This window comes from Pinus tabuliformis, chromosome 9 (genome assembly GCF_031772625.1).
Source record: "Pinus tabuliformis cultivar Carrire ecotype Pingquan chromosome 9, CPIR1, whole genome shotgun sequence".
NCBI classification, from domain to species: Eukaryota; Viridiplantae; Streptophyta; class Pinopsida; order Pinales; family Pinaceae; genus Pinus; species Pinus tabuliformis.
The window spans coordinates 1,181,026,284-1,181,053,880 of NC_142307.1; the positions used below are offsets into that span (position 1 = coordinate 1,181,026,284).

Here is a 27,597-nt window from a genome sequence, read left to right on the forward strand (position 1 = left end):
TGGGGGTCATGGCCCGTCGACCCAAATTTAAATATAATTTTGTTATATGTTGGCCCCACCACCCCAAAAATATTTTTATTTTTATTTTTATTAAAATAGGGGCATTTTTAAAATCTTTCAAAAATAAGGGATATTGGGCAATTTAACGAGGTCACAATTTCGCCCACTTTTTGGAGCTAGATTTCATGCCCTGGGGTCGGTCAATTTGTAGGACACTTAAAACTAGTACACAGTGCAAGTTTGACCAAAACTTTGACTGGTTCGTTCTACCTCATACGAGCTCAGATTGACAAACCATTCGCTCCGCTGTGATTAGGATGACAAAATCTACGCTCTGGTCCTGGTTTGAAAGAATTTTGATCACTTTGATTTTTGAGCTTCGATAAGCTTTCTTTGTCCTGTGTGTGTCTCTAGAGCCACCTAGATCACACTCTTAGCAAGAAAATGGTTATGCACCACCCTTATCCTGCACCTATGGAACTTGAATTTTCCTCTTGGAAATGCCTTTGTAAAAATAACTACATCTTGCTCCTTAGTGGGAATGTACTGCAACATAATGATTATTTTCTTCACATAATCTCTCAAGTGATGGTACCTGATATCAATGTGCTTGGACCTGACATGAAATACCGGTTTCTTAAACAATTTGATACAACTATGATTATCAAAATAAATTACCATCAGATCCATCTCCTGACTGAAAAGACCAAACAATAATTTTCCTCATCCATATGGCCTTGCATGTTGCTTAACATACATACATGTACTCAACCTCTCATGATCTGAGTGGCAAAAACCTCTATTTTCTTCTATACTAGGAAATAGTTAGAGAACCAAAACTAAAGATAGCTCCTAAAGTATTGTTCTTATATGATGGATTCTCTTCCCATTAGAGATTCACACCATCTATCCTCCTATACCACAACCCATAATGTTTTGTGCCTCTCAGGTATCTAAGAACATGCTTTACTTCATTCCAATGAATCTTGGTAGGCTTCACCATAAATTGACTTAGTTGGTTAACTGCAAAGAAAATGTTGGGCCTTGTGTTCACTAGATGCATCAAGGACAACACAAGTTGTCTGTATATGGTAGCATCTACTGCCTCTCCTGAAGAAGCATTCTCCTTCCTCTAGTTTGTAGATAGAGGAGTTTCCACAAGCTTGTAGTCCTACATATGAAATATTTGAAGTATTTTAGAGGAGTACTTCCCTGAATCACAAACAACTCTCCATCTCTCTACAATACCTATGAACCAAGGAAGTAATTCATTAACCCAATTTCTTTCATCTCGAATTCTCTTGCAAGATCATCCTTGCAAGAGTGGACCAAATTCTCATCTCCTGTAAGTATCAAGTCATCAACATAAAATACCAAGATAAGCAACTTGCCATCTACGAAAATGTGATAGAGATTGGCATCTGCTTCACTTTTGGTGAAGCCCAATCCACTGAGATATGTGTCAATATAAGTGTACCATGCTCAAGGTTTCTGTGTGAGACCATAAAGGGCTCTCATGAGTCTACACACATGTTTCTGCATGTCATATGTTGCAAAACCCTCAGGCTTCTCTAGGTAAATCTCTTCCTCAGCCACTCCTTTGACTAAGGTAGTATTCACAACATTTAGTGGATCTTCCACCCCATATATGCAACTAATTCTAGAATGGTTATGATTGAGTAACATCTTGCCAGAAGGGAAAATGTTTCCTCATAATCAACTCCCTCTACTTATGAGAAGAATTTCGCCACAAATTTGGCCTTGTATTTCTTAATGCTCTCATCAACTACATGCTTCACCTTGTGAATCCATCTGAACCTACCATCGACCTTCTCTTTGGTCTTAGTACCACCTCCCATATATTGTTATTCATGATGGATTCATAGTCCTCCACCATGGCATCAACCCACATTGGTTGAGAAACTACTTCCTGAAATTAGGAAGGATCTGAATCAATGAGTTCTTTCATGAGAGACATATAACCAGTGTATATGTATGGTGACCTCCTCAATTTCATAAGTCTGTAAGGGCTCCCACATGCTCCCTAGAATATTTCACCAATCTCTCAACCTCTCTGGTTCTCTTCATCCCCTCTCTCGAAGATTTTGGTTGAGTGGGTGCCTCCACTCAACCTCCTTCCTACTCCTCCACATGTGGCTACTCCAAAAAATCCTGAAGCTTTGTTTGAGGATCCTCCTTTGGAGCTATAAGGTTATCCAATTTTGGGATACTTACCTCTCACTCTAGTGAGCATTGCATAACCTTCTCCTCATCAAATTTGACATCTCTCCTCACCACTGCCATATTGAGTGAGGGAAAAAACACCTAGTAATTATGTGGTGTCTCTATGTATCCTACAAAGACTCCTATCTCAGTTGTAGGCTCCAATTTCTTCATATTATCTTTGGAGATATGACAATACACAATAGCTCCAAAAATTTGAAAATGGGATACATCTGGATTTCTCCTAGAGAAAGCTTCTTTGGGTGTGATCATGCCAAGTATTGTGTGAGGGCTCTTGTTCTGCAAATAAATTTTGGTGTGCATGCTTTTTCCCATATGTGTAATGGAAGGCTTTGATAATGCAACATGGATCCTTCGGCTCCAACTATGCTTATGTTTATTCTTTCAACCACCCTGTTGTTGGGAAAAGTATCTATTCAGAACGCCCCTATCCCACTCTAAGGTGTGACAGTGCCTTAGCAACAAACAAGGAAAACTACTTTCGTATTCTTCTTTATGAAATGTAAATGAAGAGGAAGGATGTAACTAACCTGTGTCTTTCGCTAGTTTGTTGATCCAATCGCTCTCCTCTTTTTCCACTTCCCGCTGCCTGCTCCCTTACTTGCCCAGCTTCACCAAGTTCCTGCAAGATCACAAAAGAGGAAAACTACACAAAGACATAGATTTACATTCATAAATAGCTTAGGATCAAATTTAAGCTAAACATGCAAATATAACAAAACATCATTGATACACAAGCATGTAGGAGAAACTCAAATAGTTTTATTGATATGATAAGAAAGTCCAAGAGGAGATACAACCAAGTGAGTCCCGATCCAGCATCTACCTCCCAGCAAAGGAATCCCTTCCTCACCTCCAACAAAGCATAAATCACCCAATGCACTAATCTCAATCTCAAAACCAACAACAATTCTCTGCAAAGTACAAAATTCCAGCCTCTGGATCTCTGGGATGAGGGATCCATATATAGATGTAAGCAGAGAGGATGAGTCAGCTTATGTTTTGACTTGTGGCTTCTCTTTGTCAGTTCTTGCTTCCACTTGGAGACTGAGAGCCTCTTACTCATCACTGGCCGAATTCAGTGAGGCAAGTGTCATTGGAGAAGATTCTGGAAGCTTCCATTGTCTTTCCACCTCGTTGAATGACTTTTCCATTTGTCATTTCCCGCTCAACACACCCTGGTAGTTCATTCACCTGCGTTGCAATGCACCTAGCCAGTGTATTTGGGTTCTTTGCAATGCAGGCAGCTAGTGGAGCATCTGAATTGGTCATGATTTGACTAGTTTTGAGCAGTTTCTGGTGGAGAACTTCTGGGAGAAGCTGTAATTTGTTGACCTTGTTTCTTTAGGAGCTGGAACAACATATTTAGGCACTTAGGATCCCTTAGTTTATGGACATTTCATGCTTATAGCTGTAAGGCACAAAAATGTCTATAACAGTTGCCCCCTAAAGTATGAGGTCGTTTATCGGGTGAAATGCTTTATTAGGAGGATCCGAAGTTCTTTCAATGCTAGGAGGAGACCTGTAATAAGATACAATACAATACATTATTTTCATACTGTTTTCATGATCTAGCTGAGGCGGGCATTCCCATGCTGAGCTTTATAAATTCATTTTTTATGTACACTGGACAGACAGTCGTCTGATGGTAGACTGATGATTTTGATGAAGTCATCATCCTTTTGGTAGGACGATTATCTGTGCTGCAATGCTGTACATGTCAATGTCTTTATTTTTCCCGAATATATATCACAGCCCGGATGGATGAAACTAGATCCGGGGTCTTCAATCTTGTCCAATCTTCACTCTAAGTACAAGTCGATCCATGTGAGAAATGTTTTGAAGTCGAACATGGAAAGACATCACTTGATTACCAGTCAATGATGTAAACTGTTAACAAGTGCGAGAGGAATCACCGATAATGATAATGACCCTCAAGGTACTGTAGTACAATTAACGTGGTGTGAATAAAGGACTTGGCATCGAACACCACACAAAATATTTTGGTCGAAGGTCATTGATGTATACCTGTCGCCGAAAGTGAGAAACTTGCCATTGAGGCATGCAAGCTTCAAAGTACTGAAGGGGGTGTTCCTAGATCAACTTCTTGGATAATGAGATGATGTCGACAAGAAGCGATCCATCAAAGGAGGGCCTTAATGTATCCCACATCAATGACACGGAACGGAGCAAATGATTTTGATGGAGGTGAAAACGATCTGATGATATATGGTTCAGGGTGGCGGTCATGAAAGAATGAAGTATAATGTATGGTAGTGGATGGGACACGGGTGACTTCTCTGGATGACTTCTCTTGAAAATATCGGCGAAACTTGTATGATGGATTGGTAGCATTTACCCCAAAAGTGGATGGTATGGCGAGACCATGGTGATGTGACCGGTGAATGAAACAACCCAACCTGACTCAGGCACGGAGTGGAAGTGTCATGTTCAAGAGCGACTTGCTACCAATAAAGATTCTTTGAGTTTCTTCCCAATTTTTCCCCAGTCATTGCTGACCAGTACCTCTTTATTTTTGTCAAGCTTGAGGAGGATAACATATGCTTGTTCTATAATTTGCCCTTCGGGCAAACCCATCGCTATGTTTTAACGAGCCTAGCGATAGTGAAACTCGTTCTCGTCTAAAGACAAGTTTGTCGCTATTAATATTTTTAACGAGTCTAACGACAAAGATAACTCGATCCTTTTCCTTTTTAGGGAGTCTGAAAAGGTACGTAAAGGTAACTCCGGAAGTCCTTTTTCGTCATCTAATCCCTTAAGTCCGAAAAAGTATAAAACAATACAGAAGGGATGAATTTTCGATAGTTTTAACAAGCCGAACAAAACAAGCGCTCAATCTTTTTGTGCAATAATCCCTCAGGTCCAAAAAGATTAAAATCTAGAGGAGGGATAGCACTTCCGGTCGCTTTAACGAGCTGGAAGGCCAAAACTCGACGATCTTTTCATATTTTACGAGTCAGATGAAAAGAGCTTAAAGAAGACTCGTCTTTTGAGGAACGAGTGATAAAAAGGGTAGCAGCTGATTCCAGGTAAGGGTTGGAATTTTCCAAGCATGGCAGTGTCACAAGGATGGCTAGTGAAATCACTCTTCGCAGCTGTTCCTAAAAATGGGTAAACAATCAAATGGAGGTGAATGATCGGCCAATGGAAAAGTGGAGGTGACGTTGCAAACACGACCAAGGCTTTAATGGCTGATAATGTTACATTCACGGTGGTTATTTACCAGAGGATAGTTCATTTTTTAATGAGCTTAAACGCGGATTGAAACACTTGCTCTGTCTTATGTTTATTTTTTAACGAGCATGAACTATGTGCTAAAACTGCTCGAACTTATGTTTATTTTTTAACGAGCATGAACTATGTGCTAAAACTGCTCGATGATAAGTTTGCATGCCCCCAGCATAATAACGCAAATCGAGGTGCATGCCCCCCAAGCTTCATTGCATTCAACTCGGTGGTTGGAATGAAGGTTTACCTTTGAGATTTCAAAAGGGGATTTGTTTCATTTTTTAATGAGGTTGACACAGTAAAAGAACTATCCTCATGACTCGTTGTTTCATTTTTTAACGAGGTTGACACGAGATAAGAACCGTCCTCGGAGTCCAAATCCATTAGATATAGAAGGTTTCATATTCCACTGTGGCCACTTCCGCCAGATTACTCGGAGGCGGTAGGGCAAAAGTACCCATTAAGGCAGGGTCTTTTAGGAGACCTACTCCGATATTTTGGAGCGAATGATTGCTTCCATGGAGCATTGGAATGCTTCCAGTAACTTGAGAACCATTGGGGAGGAAGTTTTGCTGATCGACGATTGTAATCCCTCCTTGAAAGGGAAATGCAATCTTTCTAAAATAGGTCGACACAACAGCTGCCATGGCATATATCCATGGTCTTCCTAGTAGGATGTTGTAATCAAGATTCCCATCTATGACTTCAACATCTATTTCTACTGTTTTCCCTCCTAGTTCAACTTTCAAGTTATTTAGGATACCATATGGGGTATATGTCCTTCCGTCGAATGCTTTTAACGTCGCCGCAAACTACGACAAGGTTGGAGATCCTAAAGTTTTCCAGCAACTCATCGACATAATACATGTAGATGCCCCCTCATCAATAATTGTTCGATGAACAGTTTTGTTGAGGGCTTTCACTTGAATAAGGAAAGCTAGTTGAGCTAGTAACTGAGGGTCATATCCTTTATGATTAAAGACCACAAGATTGGAATCCATTGGTTCAATCCCACCTATTGCTGATAATAAAGCTTGCTCTTGGGAGAGGCAATTTTGCGGTACCTCAAGTGTCAACATAGCGGACGGCGATTGGGCCAGGTCCTCTATTATATTATAATTCTGTGTTGTTTTTGCATGAGGATTAAATGTCGATTTGTGCACTACTCCCTTTGGCGACTTTATCATTTGTTCAGGAATGATTGGTGGCACAACTTTGTTCAAAGTTGTTGTCGAACTACTAGGTTGTTCATTAGCCTTGTTATTCGACACCTGTGGATTCCCGTAATCTTTATTCCTTGCCAAAGCATCATTTTGCTGCTTTGACAACATAAGCACTTGGGATCGGGAAGCATTTTGATTAGCAACCAGTTTGGTTCCCGGGCTTGGAAACAGATCAGTCAATACTGCTGAGGTTTTGAACTCTTAAAGAGTTTCTTAACTTCAGCTATATGTGGAAAATCTCTCGTCCAATGATCCTCATCGCATATATGACACCCCGCAGGGGGTTTCCTTTTTCTCCCTTTCTTTTTCTTCTTGCCCCCTGGTTGCTTCAGTTGTTTACCCTTGTCGGTCGACATGGCATTTTCTTCCGAGGCAAGAAGTTCCTCATTTGCATTTTGACTGGAAATCTTACAGGCCTTTTTAGATGTAGCCTTTGTCGATTTCGTGTTTGTCGCGCCAATCATGACATCGATGGCATGAGAATCATTGTTTGATTTAGGAGGAGGAGGAACTGAGAATTCCGGTCTAGGGGCATCAGGTATTTTATCGTAGAGCGTTCCGGACTGTGTGTAAATCAAGTCCAATTATTGCGCACGAGCGATAACTTGCTCTTCTGTTATGACTCCCCCTTTTGCCACATCTTCCGTGATGGAAGGTAGTAATGACTTGATAAACCATTCAGCTAAAAGCTGATCAAGAACATACGTTTTTACCATTCTACGGCGACGTCGCCACTCATGTATATGATCAGATATGTGAGTGGCCGTCGTTTCTGTGAAGTTGGTAAGGAGTTCCGTTCCCGTTTCATACCTTATCGGTAATTGAAAATGGGTTAAAAAGGTTGTGGCTAGGATACTGAAGTTGTCGAATGAAGCTCTAGGAAATTCGATATACCATTTTGCTGTCGGACCAGTTAACGTCCTCTGAAAAAGGCGAAGCCTAATCAAATCATCGTTTAGGGTGTTTGATGAACACCACAGATGAAAGGTCATCACATGATTTGACGGATCTTCACCCAGATTTCCATTAAATTTAGGAATATCTGATGGAAGTTTATGCGAATCGCTGGCCACCAAGCGGCATAAGCAATTGGATCATTCGTCAGCCGGTTTATATTTGGTAATTCTAGAGTTGCCACAAAGGGCAACTGTTGATTCAGGTTAGGCGAAGCATACCCAGGATAAGATGGAATCGCCTGAGCAGTGGGTCTTTGCACACCAGCATAATGTATTTGATGCTGGCAACTTTGACAAGGTTTATGGGCATAACCATTATAGTATGGTTGTTGATAACCGCTTTGGAAATGCAGTTGCCCATTACTTACAAAGACTTGTTGCTCAGGTCCTTGATATGATTGCTGGAATTGCGGTTGTTGAGATTGAACCAGCCCTGGTTGTTGGACCATTTGCTGTTGTCCAATACTGGATGATTGACCAAGATGAGGAGTCATAGTACTTGTTTGAGCCTGAGTCGCTCCAGATAAGGAGGCACTAACCTGAGGTTGTGATTGAGTTGTCGAGACAAGAGGTTGTTGTATTGCAACCTGAGAAACTTGGGGTGACATACAACAGGTAGCGCTTGTACTTGCGACGCAATCACCATACCAGGTATAGTGGGAATATTCGACATAGGGTGGACTGGTTGCATTGAATATGCAACCCTTGGTTGCTGAGACAGTATTGGTACCCAACCACTGGATGTAATTCCAGTTTGACCTGAACTTTGTTGTAAACTCCCATATGGTTGTTCTCTGGGAGGGAACAATGAAAAGGCATACTGCCCTCCATATGGTGTAAATCGAGTACTTAAAGGGTAGATAGGCCTTTGAAGACACATTGGATCAACTTGTTGAGTTTCAACATAAGAAATACCAGATGATAATCCGGATGAAGAAATAGGAACTGACCATGTCGTCGAAACAGTCCCCGATTGGACTCCGGCTTGTTGTTGATAACTTTCCGGGATAGTTGGTATACCATCGAACATCGTTGGAGTAGCAGCAGGAGGCTCTGCCACTGCTGTGTCGGATGACACAGTCATGGATGTCGACGGTTGTTTAGACATATCTAGTCTATCCAAAAGATTTTCTAGCGATTCTACAAGAACTTGCGATGAAAAGAGACTAACTTCGAAGACCAACAAGGGAATGGTGATGATTATTCCATTTAAAATAAATTTTAGACGCTTTGACACAACTTGTTTTTTCAATTTTTAAGAGTCGAGAAAAAACAAAAGATGACTCTAGTCTCCTTCGATTTTTAATGAGCCTGAAGTGACAAGTGCTCAGATGAACCTTTTCCGTTAAGGAGTCTGAAAAGGAACGAAAGGGACTGCTCTGGAGATCTAGGTAGAGGGTGTGCCAAACCAATCGCAAAACCACAAAATACTTTTTAAGGTACGGGCGGTCAATCTTCTCGAATGCTGTGTTCAGTGCATTGCGATCAGTAGGGCGGCCGACACGGCTTCCTATGGATAAAGGTTTTATGCCTATAGGGGTCTCCCAATATATACTCGACGGTACGTGGGAGCACAATCCGTACTGGCACTTACCGTCTCATAGTGGAGGAATCACCCAACCAACAGTGAGGACAACAGTTACCAGGTTTTACGACACCGAAACACGTCTCTAGCCTAGACCTCTATGTTGTGCGTTAAGTTACAAAGCGTTGTTAAGTTCATTCAATTTATTTTAGGTTGATCTTTCTTAGAAGTTTTCCTTTTTGGATCACCACGAGATGTAGATGTAATTCCTAAATGCAGTCTAAAGATGATAAGCAAGCTTTTATCTCTTTTCAACAATGAAAATCCTAGCTACAAGGGGAAAAGAAAGACACAATCTTTTCTCAAAGAGCAAAGAGCACACTGTAAATGCACTTTTCCTAAATCAAGCCATACAAACTGTCAATATGCAAATGCACTTGTGCATGTATTTTTTTTCACTTTCTTAATATTGATGCCTAAAAAGAAAGTTGTTGTACAAATTCGAATTCGATTTCAAGTGAAAAACACAAACAAGCTTCTTTTCGAAATCAAAAAGGTAGAGACGATTATGACACTTTATTATTTTGAAGTAAACACTTGTTTCGACACTAGAAATTCACAAATTCAAACCAAAAGGCAAAAGTAAAAGCGCAATCAACTGTCAACAACAAATAAACTTTCTCTTAAGATCAAAACGACACTTACGACAGATCTAGATCTAAGGGCGACAATATGATCAGTTTACTTTTGCAATGGGAAACTGTAAATGACGTAACAAATACACAAAAAAATGCAGTTTCTTTTATACAACTGAGGCAGAATTAAGGCAAAGAAAAGCGGTTTTCAGATAGGTACACACACTGATAACAGGCTGCAAAAATCAGAGGCAAAACTGGAAAAAGTGAGCAAAGAACCTCAGCTAGGCAGGGCTAGGCTGATCAACGCACCTACTACACAGAGAAACTGAATTGCAACGCAGGTAGCCCTCTCCAGACCTGCGTTGAAATGTAGAGTCTCTTCACAGAGCCTGCGTTGAAGCAGAAACGAGAATTTTCTCTGGGTTCTGGGTCACGGTTTGCAGTTTAATCTATGGTTTTTGGCCGGATAAAAGCTATCAGTAAGGTACAATCAGAGGGATGATTTAAAGGAGGACTAAGAGCTATCACAAAAGGGCAATTAGAGCATTTTTGGATCAGCTGTTCAGATCATAAACAGGCCCAGTGAATGGACTAGAGTAGCAGATCTCTACTTTGCATTTGTAAATGGCAAATGCAGTTCGATTCGCCACTCCTAATTTTATGATAAGAACAACAATAGAAACACAAATAAACTAACTAGATACGATCCCCAACGGAGTCACCATTTTTTTGTTGGGAAAAGTATCTATTTAGAACGCCCCTATCCCACTCTAAGGTGTGACAGTGCCTTAGCAACAAACAAGGAAAACTACTTTCATATTCTTCTTTATGAAATGTAAATGAAGAGGAAGGATGTAACTAACCTGTGTCTTTCGCTAGTTTGTTGATCCAATCGCTCTCCTCTTTGTCCGCTTCCCACTACCTGCTCCCTTACTTGCCCAGCTTCACCAAGTTCCTGCAAGATCACAGAAGAGGAAAACTACACAAAGACATAGATTTACATTCATAAATAGTTTAGGATCAGATTTAAGCTAAACATGCAAATATAACAAAACATCATTGATACACAAGCATGTAGGAGAAACTCAAATAGTTTTATTGATATGATAAAAAAGTCCAAGAGGAGATACAACCAAGTGAGTCCTGATCCAACATCTACCTCCCAGCAAAGGAATCCCTTCCTCACCTCCAACAAAGCATAAATCACCCAATGCACTAATCTCAATCTCAAAACCAACAACAATTCTCTGCAAAGGACAAAATTCCAGCCTCTTGATCTCTGGGATGAGGGATCCATATATAGATGTAAGCATAGAGGATGAGTCAGCTTATGTTTTGACTTGTGGCTTCTCTCTGTCAGTTCTTGCTTCCACTTGGAGACTGAGAGCCTCTTACTCATCACTAGCCGAATTCAGTGAGGCAAGTGTCATTGGAGAAGATTCTGGAAGCTTCCATTGTCTTTCCACCTCGTTGAATGACTTTGCCATTTGTCATTTCCCGCTCAACACACCCTGGTAGTGCATTCACCTGCATTGCAACGCACCTGGCCAGTGTATTTGGGTGCTTTACAACGCAGGCAGCTAGTGGAGCATCTGAATTGATCCTGATTTGACTAGTTTTGAGCAGTTTCTGGTGGAGAACTTCTGGGAGAAGCTGTAATTTGTTGACCTTGTTTCTTTAGGAGCTGGAACAACATCTTTAGGGACTTAGGATCCTTGGTTTATGGACATTTCATGCTTATAGTTGTAAGGCACAAAAATGTCTATAACACACCCCACTTTTTTTTGGGTTGTGAGGTGTTATTAATTCTCTTCTAATACCCTCCTTGGAAAAAAATTCCTTAAAGGTGTTAGATAAAAATTCTCCTCCATTATCACTTCTCAGGGATTTTAATTTCTGACTAGTCTCATTTTCAACCAATTCTTTCAATTCAACAAATTTGGAAAAAATTTCATCCTTTTCCCTCATGAAGAAGATCCAACATTTTTGCGAAAAGTCATGAACAACAATGACACAATACCTATGCTTTTCTTATAGAGGTTGTATAAAATGGTCCACATACATCAAGGTGGAATCACTCCAATATTTTTCCATCTCTGCTATCAAGGCCCTCGAAGGTGGATTTGAAATATTTCCCCAGTGTGAATCCCTTGCAGAAATCATGTTGGTCAAGGGTGAATTTCAAGAGACTGGTGGTAATCTATTGCATGGTTTATAAGGCCCCATGGTGTAATTGTCCCATGTTTCTATGTCAAAGGTATCCAACATCTCTACTTTGTGCATCTTCTACCTTTCTACTCAGTGAAGCACAAGCATTCACCTCAAGTTTGTAGAGATTTTTCAATCTAACTTCAATTTGTTTCACTTGTCCTGTAGCTACATGCTTCAAAAAAATTCTACCCTTGCTAAACACAATATCATAACCTCTGTCTTCCAGTACAAATATAGAAATCAAATTATTCTTTAGAACAGGTGCATACATAACATCTCTGAGATGAATATGGGAGCCTGCCTTCCTCTTAAAGGTGACAATACCAATTCCTTTGGTACTATACCTCTCATCATATCCAAGTTCTATGTGCATCTAGATATCCTTCTGCTTTGGGCTACTGAAGAATTATTTGCATCCTTTCATATGGAATGAGGCACTAGAATATAGGTACCACACACTCCCCATTATAGTGATTTCCATGCATGTAATCAAGGTGAAGTCAAATTCTAATTGGGAGATGAGAGCATCAAATCCTGCTCCTCCAGAGATCTTCTTATTGGATTTCTTGTCCAGACACTTGGTTGCATAGTGTCCATATTTGTGGTAGTGAAAACATTTTATCTTGTTGAGGTCCTTATTCTTGCCATTGTTCTAGTTGGACTCAAGATTTCCTTGGGCCTTCTTGCTCTTGGCCTTCTTTCCCTTGCCTTCTAGGGAAAAAAATTATTTATCCTCAACTTTGGATGCTACTCCATCTCTAGTGTTCATTTTCATTTATTCCTACACCAAATCGAACCAAAGTCCCAATTTGGTAATTTTTCCCTTCCATTTACAGAGTCATGGTAGTTGTGCCAGGATTTTGGAAATCCAAGGAGCGATAAGTTTACAAGTTTAGATGATGGCACATTTTCTCCTACTACTCCAAGTTTATCTTGAACCTAAGTGAATCTAGAGAGTTAATGTGGAATGGTTTCATTTTTCTACATTCAGATCTTTTTGTGCTTGTCCCTCAAGGCCAATTTCCTTGAATCACTGTTATTTTCAAATAATTTAGCGAGGTTCTTCCACATAGAAAATGGAGTTTACTTTCACTATAAATTCAAGACTATGTGGTCTCTCACACCCTTTAGGATGATCCTCCTGGCTTTTGCAGTATCCTTCTTCCATTGGGTTAACGGTTGTGCATTTGATGTTGTTGGTTTTGCAATGTCAGTTTGGTGTACTCTAACACCCCATTACCATCAAGTAAAACTTCCATCTCGTCCTTCCAATATATGAAATTTGTGGTTTCCTCTAGGGCATATTCCAATCTCATTCCATTGAAAGACATTTTCCTCTGCGAAAGAAAACTGCTTCACTGAATCTACAATTCAAAATTTTTGGAGGAGAATATCTATTAACTAGTTTCTATTATGTTTTCAAGCTCTTATACCATGTAGAAATGGAAAAAATATTTCTACTAATGATGAATTTGAGCTGAAAACAAGAAATACAAATTTCTTCTACAATTTGTGGAATAGAAAATTACAAGATAGAAACACATGAAATGGCATGCAACCATTAAAAAACAAGAAACACAATGATTTTATAGGCGAATCCAACTGGGAAAAACCCATCCACTGCTTTTCATTAATCATATGAGAATGAAAAACTATTACAATGTTAGCTTCAATCTCTTAAGCACATCTTACACTGTAAAACTATTCTCTTGTTGAATGACCATCTCTGGCTAACACTTAGCCTATTCAACCCCCCCAACTTCCTCCTATTTCCTTACACAATGTTAGGTCCCTATAATACTAGTGTATCCCATTATTTTTATTTTTATTGTAGCCCCATTATTGTTATTGTTGTGCCCATGTAGTCCCCATATTCTTATTATTGTGACCCATAAAATTCCACTATTGTTATCGTTGTTCCCTTACATTATTATTGTTATGTAGGCTCTTATTATATTGTGACACCATAGACTCCTATATATATAAAGGAGGTCTTGTCATTTGTATAATCTAATAATTGTTCATTTATGTAATGTAAATGAGTTTTCCCTCTTGAAGAGGATAAATTTCAAGCTGTTATTCTATCTTTTTGTGAGCTGGTTGCATAACATTTCATATTAGAGGTTTGGAATCTAGGGTTTTGCTTCTCCAAATAGGTCATCTTGGAATTTTTTATATAATGTTTTTTATATGAAGCTTATGAATTTGAAACTTGGACCACGTAGAGCCAAAATATTGATGAATGTCGTATATGGATTTTAGATCTTGGTTCGTTAACTTTTGGGAGATGTGATCCAAGGAAGATAGGGTTTTTGCAGGCTCTATAATTCAGTCTCAAACATGTGACCTAGGGAAAATAGTCATAACTTCATAAAACGTGGCTGAAATTGTGCAAAATATAGTTTGGTCTGTATCATTTTCAGCACTGAAGGTTAAAATAATGACATGTGGCATTATGTACAAGTTCGCTCTATTGAACCAGTCTATAATCAGGTCATCATGGGAGATGGGAATAACTCTTTCTTGAAGACTCCAATATTAGTCTGACTTGTGGGGTTGAAAAGAAGACTCAAAGGTCTACCATAGGACAAAATTTCAGACCTTAGAGATTCGAAATTACAAGTGCACAACATATTCAATATTGAACTCCTACAAAGCAAGAAAAAGGTGTGTATTTTTTTAAATTTGCATAAGTTTAGTTTGAAGAATTAGTTTGAAGTGATTCAAGGGGCATAAAAAAGCATAAATATCATCATTTGATTCCAAAATTACTCAAAGCAAGAAAATGGAAACACCTAGTAAGAAACTACAAATCTCTACTATGACACATGAAGAACATGAAGAAATGCAACATGATATATCAAAATTATGACACCAAGTGCAACAAAATTTTCTCTCACAAAGAGTCAACAAAAATGAAATAGAATCTAAGATGGATAGTTTGAATAATGGTTTAAAATAATACATGGAAGGTTTTAAGAATGGATTAAAAGTACACATGGAATTTTTTAAGGATGGATTAAAACAAGACATGGATGCTAAGATGGAAGGTTTGAAGGAAGATTTGAGAAATATGATACAAGAAATGCTTCCTAATGGTGAAAAGGTATTTGATGAAACTCATGATGAGAAGAAAATGAATGTTAATCACAATTTTAGAGACTCTAAATTTTGATTTAAGAGCCACCATATTCCAAAGATCGATATGAGGAATTTTGATGGCAAGGATCTAGTAACATGGATACTACAGATGAAGCAATGTTTTGATCTCCATAATGTGCAACACACGTGAAAGTTAAACATTGCAACTTTATATTTAGAACCCAATCAATTTTTATGGTATCAATGGATTTGTTCTTGTAAACCACTTGTCACTTTGTCAATTTTTATGGAGGAAATGATACCACATTATGATGATACAAAGAGAAACAACTTCTTTAGCCAATTAATAAATCTCAAACAAAAGGTTTCAATGGCGGAGCACATTGAGGACTTCCAAAAAATGAATATTAAGGTAAATTATATTCCATAGGAGCATAGGATTGAAATCTTCATAGGGCCTCTAAAGGATAACATTCAATATGAGGTTCACCTTTGAGAACTTGATTCATTAGTGAAGGAATTCAAGGTGGTAAGAGAAATTGAAAGAAACATTATGACAACAAGGAAGTCTACCACTCACAACTATAAAGATGGAAGTGTTGTTGCTCCTAGCCTTCCACAACCTACAAGGTTAACACCACAACAATTGGAAGAAAAAAGAAAAAGGGCTTTGTTATAGTTGTGATAACAAATACACTAAAGTTCATAAGTGTGATGAGAAGGAATTATTTGACATATATTGTGAAGAGGAGGAAGACAAGGAATAAGAAATGTCAATAGAAGAGGACATACACTAGGAACCAACCCCAGATAAATAAGAAATGAATCCGACCATATATTTTAATTCATTGGAAGGAATTACCACTCCCAAGACTCTAAAGATAGGAATACATATCAAGAAGAAAAAGGTGATAGTGATGATTGATTTAGGTATTACCCATAATTTTATTCATTGTAAGATAACCAAGGAATTGAATTTCTTCCTATATCAAGTACCAAAGTATCATGTGATGGTTGCAAATGGAGGAACTATAAATTTCTTTAGAAAGTGCCATAATATCAAGCTAACCATGGGGGAATATGTTTTGAATAGTCTAATTCTTTCCATTCCAAAGGACAGTGCTGATGTTGTACTAGGAGTTCAATCATTACAATCTTTGGGGATGATAGCTTTTAATTTTCAAGAAATTTTCTTGAATTTTTTTTCTGGGAAGGAAAGGAATTTGAATTAAGGGGTATCATAGGGAAACCAAGAAAGATAATTAGCTCTAATGGCATGTAAAATCTTCTAAATAAAGAACAATGAGGTTTAATTGCACAATTATGCTCACTAGAGGTTCAAATATCGAAATCATCTATTTCTCCATATCTCCAAAAAGTCTTGGACAATCATTCCAAGGTACTTGAAACTCCCAAAGTCCTCCCACCTATTTATGATCATGATCATGCTATTCATTTGATTCCAGGAAGTTTTCCTCCAAACATTAGGCCTTACAAATATCCCTATTCCCAATAGAGTGAAAATGAACATATGGTTGCAGAAATGCCAGAGGTCGGTATACTTCAAACTAGTCAAAGTTATTTCCATGCTCTACCAGTATTGGTGCATAAGAGGGATGGATCATGGCACTGCCTAGATTGTAGGGGACTCAACAAGATCACTATTAAATATAAATTTCCCATTCCTGTCATTGATGAACTGTTGGATGAATTACATGGAGCTATTTACTTCACTATTTTGGCTGTTTGTTTGGGATATCATCAAATTAGAATGAAGAATGAAGACATTCCAAAAACAACCTTTAAAACTCATGATGTTCATTATGAAATTTTTCTCATGCCTTTTAGCCTTATCAATGCACCTTCCACATTTCAAGGTTTGATGAATTCAATTTTCAAACCCTTCGTTAGAAAAATTGTGTTAGTATTTTTTGATGATATACTAATCTACAACAAGTCCTAGAAGGATCATGTTCTCTTGACACCTAATCATTGGGATTGGGTGAACACTTGTCAATAATGTAAATAGTAAATAATGGAAAACGAAGAATCATCAAGAGGTGAAGCCCAAGAGTCACTCCCTCATGTATATAACCATGAGTAATATTAATGAATAAACATAATTCATTTGAGGAGTTACCTCCTAGCCTGACATGGTATCAGAGCCAACCCCATTTTAGCTTCCCTTTGCTCTTGTAACTCCCTTATTCCATTTTTTTGGAAGCTCCAAAATTTGTCATTTATGTAAATTTCTTTGAGTGTTATCATTCTCTAAGTTATGTACTGTCCAAATTGACTATTAAAAATCATGACTTAATTGTTACATGAGTTCTGTAATGTTGGCCGAAATGTTGGTTAAACTGTGTTGAGTGTGAAGACCATGGTGCTAGCTCTATATTAAAACTCTAGTGTTTTCTATGCATTAAGACTGCAGTGGAAGACCGATGGTTGTGTTCAAATGTTGCGATGGTCCTGCTCCTATGTCAAATTAAGGTTGGTATGATTTTCCTTGGTGTTAGCCTCTACAATGTCCCAGGCTAAGGAGGATATCGAAAGAGGTAACCTCGAACCACTTTCAGTTTAGTAGCTAGCCCTACTGAAACAAAGAGGCATCTCTCTAAGGATTTGTCAATGAATAACTAAAAAGAAATGGATTTTAGGCTAGATGTATAAGTCTTGTTTGAGTATTTGTGAATTTAGGGTTTTTGGTTTGCTGGATTAGGGATTAGAGAAGGTAATTAGGTCAAGGCTTCAAGTATGCGGTGGCAAGTATAAAAAGGAGCTAGATATCAGTGTGCTATGGTGAACTTAAAGTGTTGTGTATTATAGGCCGGAGAGTTTACATAATGAGCATGTAAAAGCAAGAATTCATTAGTTTAAGAAGAAAAGAAACACAAGCATGATTTCCAGATAAACAGAGCTTACATCTAAGGCTTTTGTCTATATAACTGCAAGGAAATTCATAGGAAGAAGATAAATCATGTAAAGAGAGATGATTTATCCATTAGAAACTGATAGGAAAATAAAACAACACCATAGACTCACTGAAAAATAATTCTTGAAATATAGCTCCAACTGCTCCTGTATTAGTTGTAAGAGAACATAAGGTACAAGCTTCTCCAAAAAAGTCCAACCCCTCTCTCTGAATGAGAAATGATACATATAGATTCAATCAAACAACTTCCCCACCTTTAGGAGTTGAATTCCTAAGTGGTGGAACTATTTCCAAGATTCTCTCAACTAACAGGTAAGAGTGAGAAGGTCAAATACAAACTCTTCTCTTAGACTTTGTTTTGAATTTTTCTTGCTTTATGAGGCCTAATTAACCATAAAAACAACATATCATGTCTATTTATTCATTATTACATCATCAAAACTCGAACTACTATAATTACATCATGAGTTTTGACTTTGACCAAGTCAAACTGAAAAACTAGGAAATTACATTGTGAAATTTTAAATAAAAACTCAGAAATTTGCAGAAGCACAATGCCAACTTTGAGCCCACTTTAAGGTCCCTTCATGAAGTAAAACTTGGGATCCAAGAGAACTATCAACTAGCCTTTCTTGTCTAGTTTCCAAAACACCTTGAATTTTTTAAACTGCCCCATGGAAATGCCTTCAAAAACACATTCTCCCAATATGTCTCTAGAAGTGCAGCCCCTGTCAAAAGGAGTGGAAAAATGATGATGTTTTACCCATTTCTCTCCTTTTTCTCAAAATTTGAGCCCTATCTGAGAAAAATAATGAAATGGGTTTTGAAACAAGGCCATGAGATTTCCAAAAATGCAAGCCATTGGTCATTTCGAGGTCTAAGGAAAAATCACAGCGCTAAGGCACTATGCTTCTGTGACTAGCTTAATTTCTGAATTTGGCACCAAAATAGTCAAAAAACAAAAAATGCTCAGAAAACCTTCAAAATTAGTTATGAGGTGAAAAATTAGGTATCTCAAGCCCTCGTGGATGCTTTGACAAGAATATCCAAGTTATCCCTCACATTTTTGTCCTTTAGGGTTTCCTTTAGCTTATTTTTCAACTGCTTCAGCTTGATATTGGATATCATGTTTCTGGTCTGATAGTGATGGGCCATGTGTCTCAATAGATGATTATCCCTATTGGATTTCTCAAGAATTTTTCTGAGTGGTCATTTTTCTTATTTAGCCAATACTCTCTATCCTCATTTATCTCCAAGGCAATTCTATCCTCCATGTCTAGGTCTTCATCTAGCAGATTATGTCCTTTCTCCTCCTTCAATGCCTTTTCGAGTCCGTTGGTCATTGGCCTCTTTTTTCTGAATTTTTTTTTTCAGTTTCCTCATGTTCACTAAGCTCCAACACTGCTTTTCCTTTGCCTCCTTGCTAAAACAACTTAGTTTTCTCTTTCTCCATGATGAGTTGTATAGCCTTAAGCTGACTGTTTTCTTGTTAAAGGAAGGAGATAACAAACCTTGCTCTTTCCATATTGTCCATGAGTTCTCTGATCTGAGAATATTTCTATTTGATAATCTGTTGCATGTTTGAAGGTTCATTGGCTACTTCCAATTCCACAAATTCAAAATCATGCTCAATTAGGTCTTCATCATGTACATGTGATCCCTACTTTGCTGATGTAGAAGGCTTGGCCCTTTTCTCAACCTAAGAAGTAAACACAAGCCTTTTCCCTCTTTGATACATTCTAGTCAGCTCAAGTCTAGGTGCCTTGGGAACCTCCACCGACTTGCTTGACGATCCTACCTCCAACTGTTGTGTTGATATGTTTTGATGATGAACTGAAAAAATAGTTTCATGCCATTGTAAAGTTGTTTCTATGAATGAATCCCATGTCATGTTCTTCTCTGCTAGCTAATGGAGGACTACAATATTTATCAAGTTGTGATGAAAAATACTAGGGTAGTGTTCTTTGTATTTCACTTGTACCTTCTCAGACATTTTACCAAGGCTTCTACATAGATAATTACACATGTTGAGAGGTTTTTTAGCTTTGAAGTGCATTAGAAACCTGATGTGATATGGATACAATCTAGAAAATCTTCCCTCATAGGTGAAGAAGTTCGTTACAACCTTCATCAATGGTGCATACTTATCCAACAGGTATCTGAATGGGATGATGTGTGTATGGGTCTCTCTGTAGGGTGATTTGAAGAAAGACCTGTAATGTTCAAGGTCCAAGTTCATACCTTTAAACCAGTACTCTCCATGATCAGGTATCCTTGTAGCAAGTGAAATGGCAGCCACTAAAAATGTAAACTCAAACCCTGCTATGATGGCTCTTTCCCCTTTCAGATGGGTGGAAATTCAATCAATTAACTATTCATGGAAACCCACTTCACACACCCTTTTGCAAAACCATAGGCAATTGAAATCTTCAAAATATTACTTGATGAATGGTGATGAGTTGATTTCATTGCAGTTGGTAGGCTCATATCTGAGGATTTTTCCTCCTTTATGGTGTTTTCTCCTTTTTGATGGTGAAGAATCTCCCTCCATTATGATAGAAACCCTAGATAACAGGAAAATGGAAAAACAATGAGGAATGAGTGAAATGATGAAATGAGGGGATTGGGGAAAGGAAATGATGGTAGGGGAATTTTGGGGGATGAATAGGGACTGCAAGAAACTTATGAAGTTTAAATGTAGTGAAATGAGGGGAAAAAATGATTAGGAAAAATTTAGGAACAATGTTGTTAGGAAATCTGCCCAAAATACTAGGTATGAGCTAGGGTTTATGTAATGGTGAGGTAATATGAGGTTTAATAAGTTATTTAGTGAATCAAAGGGCACTTTAAACATGTACAAAGGTATGTGGTGGAAAATTTACATGTTTTAATGTCAAAACTAACCAAATCCATTAACTACACTAGTGCTTGCAACATGAAAATTTGACCTAAATCCTATATGAAGAGAACTTGCATTTTCATTCATCTTGCCAAAGGAAAAATGTGAGCAAAAGGATGATACTTACTTGTGAACAAGATTAGAATAGAAAGAAGTAGGACTGCAAGCTCAAAATTGAAATTTGGGTGAGTTTGGATGAGTTTTCGGCTGCTCTGGCACAAGTGCAGTGTAGTTCATGGAAACACAATGCATAGTCCAGAAGCGCAGTGCAGTCTTTAGAAGTGCAACACTAAGAGATTTTGTCCAATTTTTACTAGGAAAATCGTGATTTTTCACCAATGGAGGGGAGAGCTCGATGAAAAAAGGAGGTTAGGAGGTAAATAAAACAAGTTTTGGGACTTTTTGGGCTTTTATAGGCAAAAAATGATTCTCTTTTGAATAAAAATGGGCCCCACATACCTTTCCAAAACATGATTTTCACCTTTTAAACTAGGCCACTTTGAAGAGTTGAAACCTGAGCTTCTTTTTGTCTTTTTTGAACTGTGAGACTTGTTATTTTGGAATCTTGAGATTTCAACCATGAATAACTTATGAAAATTCATAAAAACTTGTTTAAAGAGTTGCTTATCACTACTCATCTAATGCTAGATTTATGCATGGAATGAGGATGGACCTTCAAACCCTAATGGCCTAATGAAGATATCAGACTGAGTGAAATGGTAACGATAATGAATGATATGATGCAAACATCCTCTTTATTATGATTCCTTCATCTAAGTGAAGTAGACAACCAGCATGTGAGATTTTTCACAAGAATGGAGACATTCCTAGACAAACTAGCCAGTGACCAAATTTTACTCTGTAAACCTAGTGACATGATAAAATTTGACTTTGAGATCCCTAAAAGACTTGGTAAAAGCATATTTGATCACTAGTGGTAGACAATACTGACACTAACATTGGCTCCAGCTGGGGATGACAACTCCTTGGATGTGTCAAGAACACCATAGACCAGGTAGCCTTATTCACTGGGCAATGGAGTCAAAATGCAGAAAACTAAACTTTATCTGAAAATTGATTGACTATTTGACATGACAGGACTGTAAAAGTAAAATAAAGCAGCAGCTAGTCAAATAAGCCCTATGGCCTTCTCCTTGGGCTTCAAATTCCTATGATAGCCACTTAGATACTGGAACATAAAAACAAACCAATATGTACAATAGTGATGAGAATTTGCAGAAATTTCTTCAAACATGGTAGTGATTGAGAAGCCTACCATTGATCACTCCTCCTAAATAATCTTCTCCTTTCATTCCCTCCAATATAAAATCATTCTTTCCTCTGAAATTTGAAGTTCTATATGGTCCCTTCCATAAATTTTCAAATTTCCCATGTTTGCCTTTTTCTTCATTTCTCATATCCCAACAAAGACCCACATTTCCCAAATTGAAATTGTATTCCTTTGTCTTGCGATCATAGATATTTTTGATTCTTTCATGAAGTTTAGAAGTGTTTTGAAAAACCTCCTCTCTAGTTTGCTGTAGATGGATCATCTGGTTTATCCTCCGCTGCATATCAATGGTTTCTCTATCCAATTCCTGTAGAATTTTCATGACTGGGACAACAAGATATGAAGCAAAAACTGTGTCAACCCCATACACCAATTGAAAAGGAGACATACCTATTGATTTCTTGGTACTGACTCTGTCCACCCATAAAGCATTAATGCATTTTTTGTGACAATTATTCTTATTGACTTCTAAAACTTTCTTGATGATGTTGATTAAAGATTTGTTGGAAGATTCAGCTAGACAATTCCCTTGTGGATGATAAGCAGTGGAATGTCCCAATACAATATGGTACTTAGCACAAAACTCCACCATCCTTTTTGATTTGAAAGCAACAACATTATCAATGATTAATTTCTACAGGTAGCCAAATCTAGACAAGATATTAGATTCAATAAATTGAATGATGAAAAAATCAGTAACTTGCTTGGTTGGGATCACCTCAATCCATTTTGTAAAGTATTTCGTGGCTGTTAAAATCCATTTGTGTTGTGTTGACGATGAAGGATGAATCTCGCCAATGAATTCAAGACCTCATTGTTGGAAAGGAGGTATGACTGAAATGGGCTGCAAAGGTAATGGAAAAAGTTCTCTTTTTCCTTGGAAAATATGACATTCATGATAACTCATCATTATTTAATATACATCAGAAAAGAGAGTGGGCCGATAAAAACCATCTCTCAAAATCTTATTTGTTGTAGTCTTCCAGAAGTGACGGCCACCATAATCTCCTTTGTGAGAATCTTTCATCACATAATTTGCTTCATTTTCTACTAAATAGTTCAGCAACACACCACCAAGGTCTTTCTAGTATAAAACACCATCAAGAATACAATACTTTGAAGCTTTCAACTTTAATGATATAGTTTCACCTTTAGGAAATTACAGTGGAGGAATTAAATGTTGCAACACATAAAAAATGTTGGAATACCATGGAGATAAAATGAACATATCAAACACTTGCAAGGGTAAATCTTCTTCTTCTTCTTCTTCAGGAAGTGCAGCAATCAAATTGTTATCTAGTGCATGCAAATTAGATTCAGCCATGAGCTTAGCCAAACCTTGTCCCTTCATGAGCTTTGTGGCCTTTATCTCCAAATCATACTCTAGCATTGCTATGATCCATTTTCCCCATCTACCTTCAGGATCTGTTTGCACAAGAATTTCCTTTACAGTGGTTGTGGGAACATAAGCAATGGTGTGAGAATGCATAATATAAACTAGAAAATCTTTGATATCTTTCACTAATGCCAAAGGCTGCTTCTCAATTATGTTATAATTCAGTGCTGCATCTCTTATTGTGCGACTGAAGAATGATATAGGCTACTCATTTTTTTGATCTTTCTTTTGCATTAGGATTGCTGCTAATGTATGCTCAGAGGCAAATGAAAAAATGATAAAATCTGAAGTATAATCTGGGCTAATCAGAATAGGAGTAGTAGATAATGCAAATTTGACTGCATGGAAAGATTTCTTAGCCTCTAAATACCATTTACCTCATTGTCCTTTTTCAACATGTCTATCATCTCTTTCAAATGTTCAGTGAGGTTGGGGATGAATCTTCTCAAAAAAATTATTTTCCCATTAAGAGACTGAATTTCATTCTTGTTCCTTGGGAAATCTAATTGTTGAATGGATTGAACTCTTGTAGGATCAATGAGAATACCATATTTGGAGATAATGTGTCCCAACAGCTTACCTTATTCCATAGCGAATAAGCTCTTCTTTGGATTGAGTGAAATACCAAATTTTCTGCATTTCTGAAAAACAATTCTCAAATGATGTAAATGATCTTCATCAAACTTGGAAAAAACTGTGAGATCATCTAAATATATAACTAGAAATACATCCTTTCCATTAGAAAAACTATATCCATAGCCCACTAAAAAGTTTCTCCTGCATTCTTTAATCCAAATGGCATCTTTGTGTACATGAATGTACCCCAAGGTGTGGTGAAGGCTGTTTTCAATTGATCATCTTTATGCACCAAAATCTGATTGTACCCGGAATATCCATCTTGTAGTGACATCCTAGAAGACAAAACTACCCTCTGAAGTATATGATCCATCTTTGGCAGGGGATAATTGTCTTTCAAGGACACTTTGTTTAAGTTTTTGAAATCAATGCAAAGACAAATCTCTTCAATCTTCTTTCTTACCAGCACTATATTTGACATCCATTCAGAAAATCGAATAGGAGCTATGATACTAGACTTATAAAGCCTATTACCTCTTTTTCAATTGATCGTAGTAGCTTAGGATTAATCCTTCTCAGTTTTTAGCGAAATGGCTTTTGATCAGGCTTGACTGAAATAATATGTTGAATGATATTTGTGTCACAAACCTTAAGATCTGAATAGTCCGAAGAAAATACATTAGAAAATTCTATCATTAAAGCTATGTACTTAATTTTCATCTCAGGAGATGAGGACTTTGACAGTTTTACCATCTTAGGCTTGTCAGCTGCACCAATGTTCACATCTTCAACACCTCTCTATGTGGGGACCATGGTGGGATTTTTGGCAACGTCATCACGATAAAAAAATTCTTCCAAAGGTACAAGAACTCTTGGAATGTTGTTTTCCTTCAACTGCAATATTTCAATCTCAGCGGATTGAACCTCTGGATCATTCATATTAGATGTATCATCAATGCGAGAATTTTGGAATTCACCTTCCATTTGCAAAAAATTGTTGATTTGTTTATCATCCCAAAACACCTACCAAAATCTCATATGATTAGGAAGATATGGGTGGTGTTTAACATGGATAGAATACTTCTGATTGGAGTGGATGGGAATCTTCACCATACTAGCTACAGTAGCAAGAGAATCAACTATGAAATTCTGAGTTCTAGGAATAAGAGACAAAGTGTATTCTGCAAAAGTTTTTAGGATGTCAAGTATATCATTGTGATAATCTCTCATTCTTGGATTCTTGGCCTAGTATTCCCCTTTTACTTGTTTGATTACCATCTCAAAGTCGCCATAAACATAAATTTTCTTTGCTCCCAACTTTTTCAAAATTTTGAGGCTAGCAATCAATGCCTCATACTTCACCTCATTGTTCGAGCAATCAAAAGCTAACTTGTAAGAACTCATTCTCACATTGTGTGGAATTTTACATGAATGATTTAATGGAACATGAATCCAAACACTAATCCTAGCTCCTTCTTTTCCCAATGCACCATCAAACTCCATTGTCCAAAGACCATTTTATTACAGGAAAAGGAACTTCTGAAATTTGAATTGTTTGATCCTTTGGAGGATGGCTCACCATCTAAAGCCACTTTAATTTCTTCACTAACTCAACAATCTTTTCAAGAGGATTTATTGGCTACAAGCATTCTTCATTCATCTCTTTTATTCAGCAATCACGACTTTATCCACAATGCTTATAACATTTGAAACTTCTGAAATTTCTACAAGATGACTTTCATCATCGACTGAATTCATATCAATATACAAAATGAAAGAATCAAGATTAGTATGTACATCATTTATAGGGTGATTTATGGGTTTCTCCTTGCTACTAATCATGAATTTCATATTCTTCTCCTGATAGAGTTTTTTGAGTTGCCCAAATACTGGAAGACTAGCATATGAAAAGTCAAGTTGTAAAGTGCCTTTTAGTTTTTCTCCCCAAGACCGTGAAAGCAACATACCAAACTGAGGAGGGATATCGGTGATCACAAAATCCATCAGAACATTCTTGCCCAGAATTTGGTCCAAGGACACTACTAAATATTTGATAAGGCCAAGACATTTCACTCTACTTGAATCAAATGAGTAAAGGTCATGATAGGGTCAGGTTATACTCAATCCTAGTTTTTCCATGATGACTTTTGGCATAAGATTATGTGAGGCACCAGAGTCCAACATGGCATTATGGAGGATAAAGTCATGAAGTTTGAGACTAATATAAAAAGGTGGGATTTCACTATCTTCAAGACTTCCTTCTAAGGTTAGACCAAACAGAATTGTAGGCTCATCATCAGCCACATTAACTGTGTCTGACATTTGGTGTACCTTCAACATTTTAGTGGTCTGAAACTTATACTTATCATTCTTCACTAATTTAGTTAGAGGAATTGAAACTTTCAACTTAGAAATTTCATTTACTAAACTAAATGGATTGGATTTCTTTTCTACCTCTTTTGCAACAATATCCTTGTTTTCAATCTGTCCTTTAGCTTGAGATTCCTTCTTATGACTTTCATTTTGAACCTCCTTATCTTTTCTCACATTGTTGGTAGAGGCTTCATTAGTTTTATCCTGGCTTAGTATAACAATCTCCTTTTCTTTATTCTGATTTGCAGGAGCTACTTCTTTGTTTTGTGTGTCTTTCTATGCATTTTGCTTCTTCTAGTTCAATGTAATATGTAGATTTATGTTCCTTAAGTTGTACTGTTTTTGCAAATGACTAAGAGAATTCTGATATCCTCTTTGGTATTCTTCAATTTTCACAGCCTATAGATCATCACTTGCAAGCACAAGTTGTTGATCACACGGTATAAAAGATTTTTTCAGAAAACTGATCTTCTTATATTAGAAAGGTGGGTAGCTCATCTTCTTCAAAGAAATGATTTTCTTCTACAATCTCTTCTTTATCTTCTTCCTGCCCTTCGGTATAATTTTGCTCCAATGGAGCTTTGAATTGTCCTTCATGATCTTGATTTCACTACTCTTTCTGTCTGTTTATGAACTATTGTTGTTGCTAGCCATGAAAGTTCAGATTCCCTACTGAAGGCTCCACTTGTCGATCTATTATGTATATTCTGTCCATCACTCTTTCCATGGTTTTGATCAGAGTGTCAAGTTTTACATCTGAAGATGATGATGGCTCTTCTTTAAAAACAACTTTCTTATCAGACCTCTCAGGCTTTGATTTAGATTTCTTGATGAACAAATTAGCTTCGATACTTACTGCATTTCGTTCCATTTCTTCAAGAGTTGCAGGGTCCCTCTCCCTAAGATGATATTCCATGTTTGGGTTGAAAGCATCAAGATAGTGGAGAAGTGCCAAACCAGGAGGAGGTTTCATATCATT

At 37.5% G+C, this 27,597-nt stretch overlaps 1 pseudogene; it reads left to right on the plus strand.

Moving 5' to 3' along the window:
- Positions 1 to 26,926, plus strand: part of LOC149152786 (uncharacterized) — a 93,295-nt pseudogene extending 66,369 nt beyond the window's left edge.
- Positions 26,927 to 27,597: the final 671 nt, after the last annotated feature.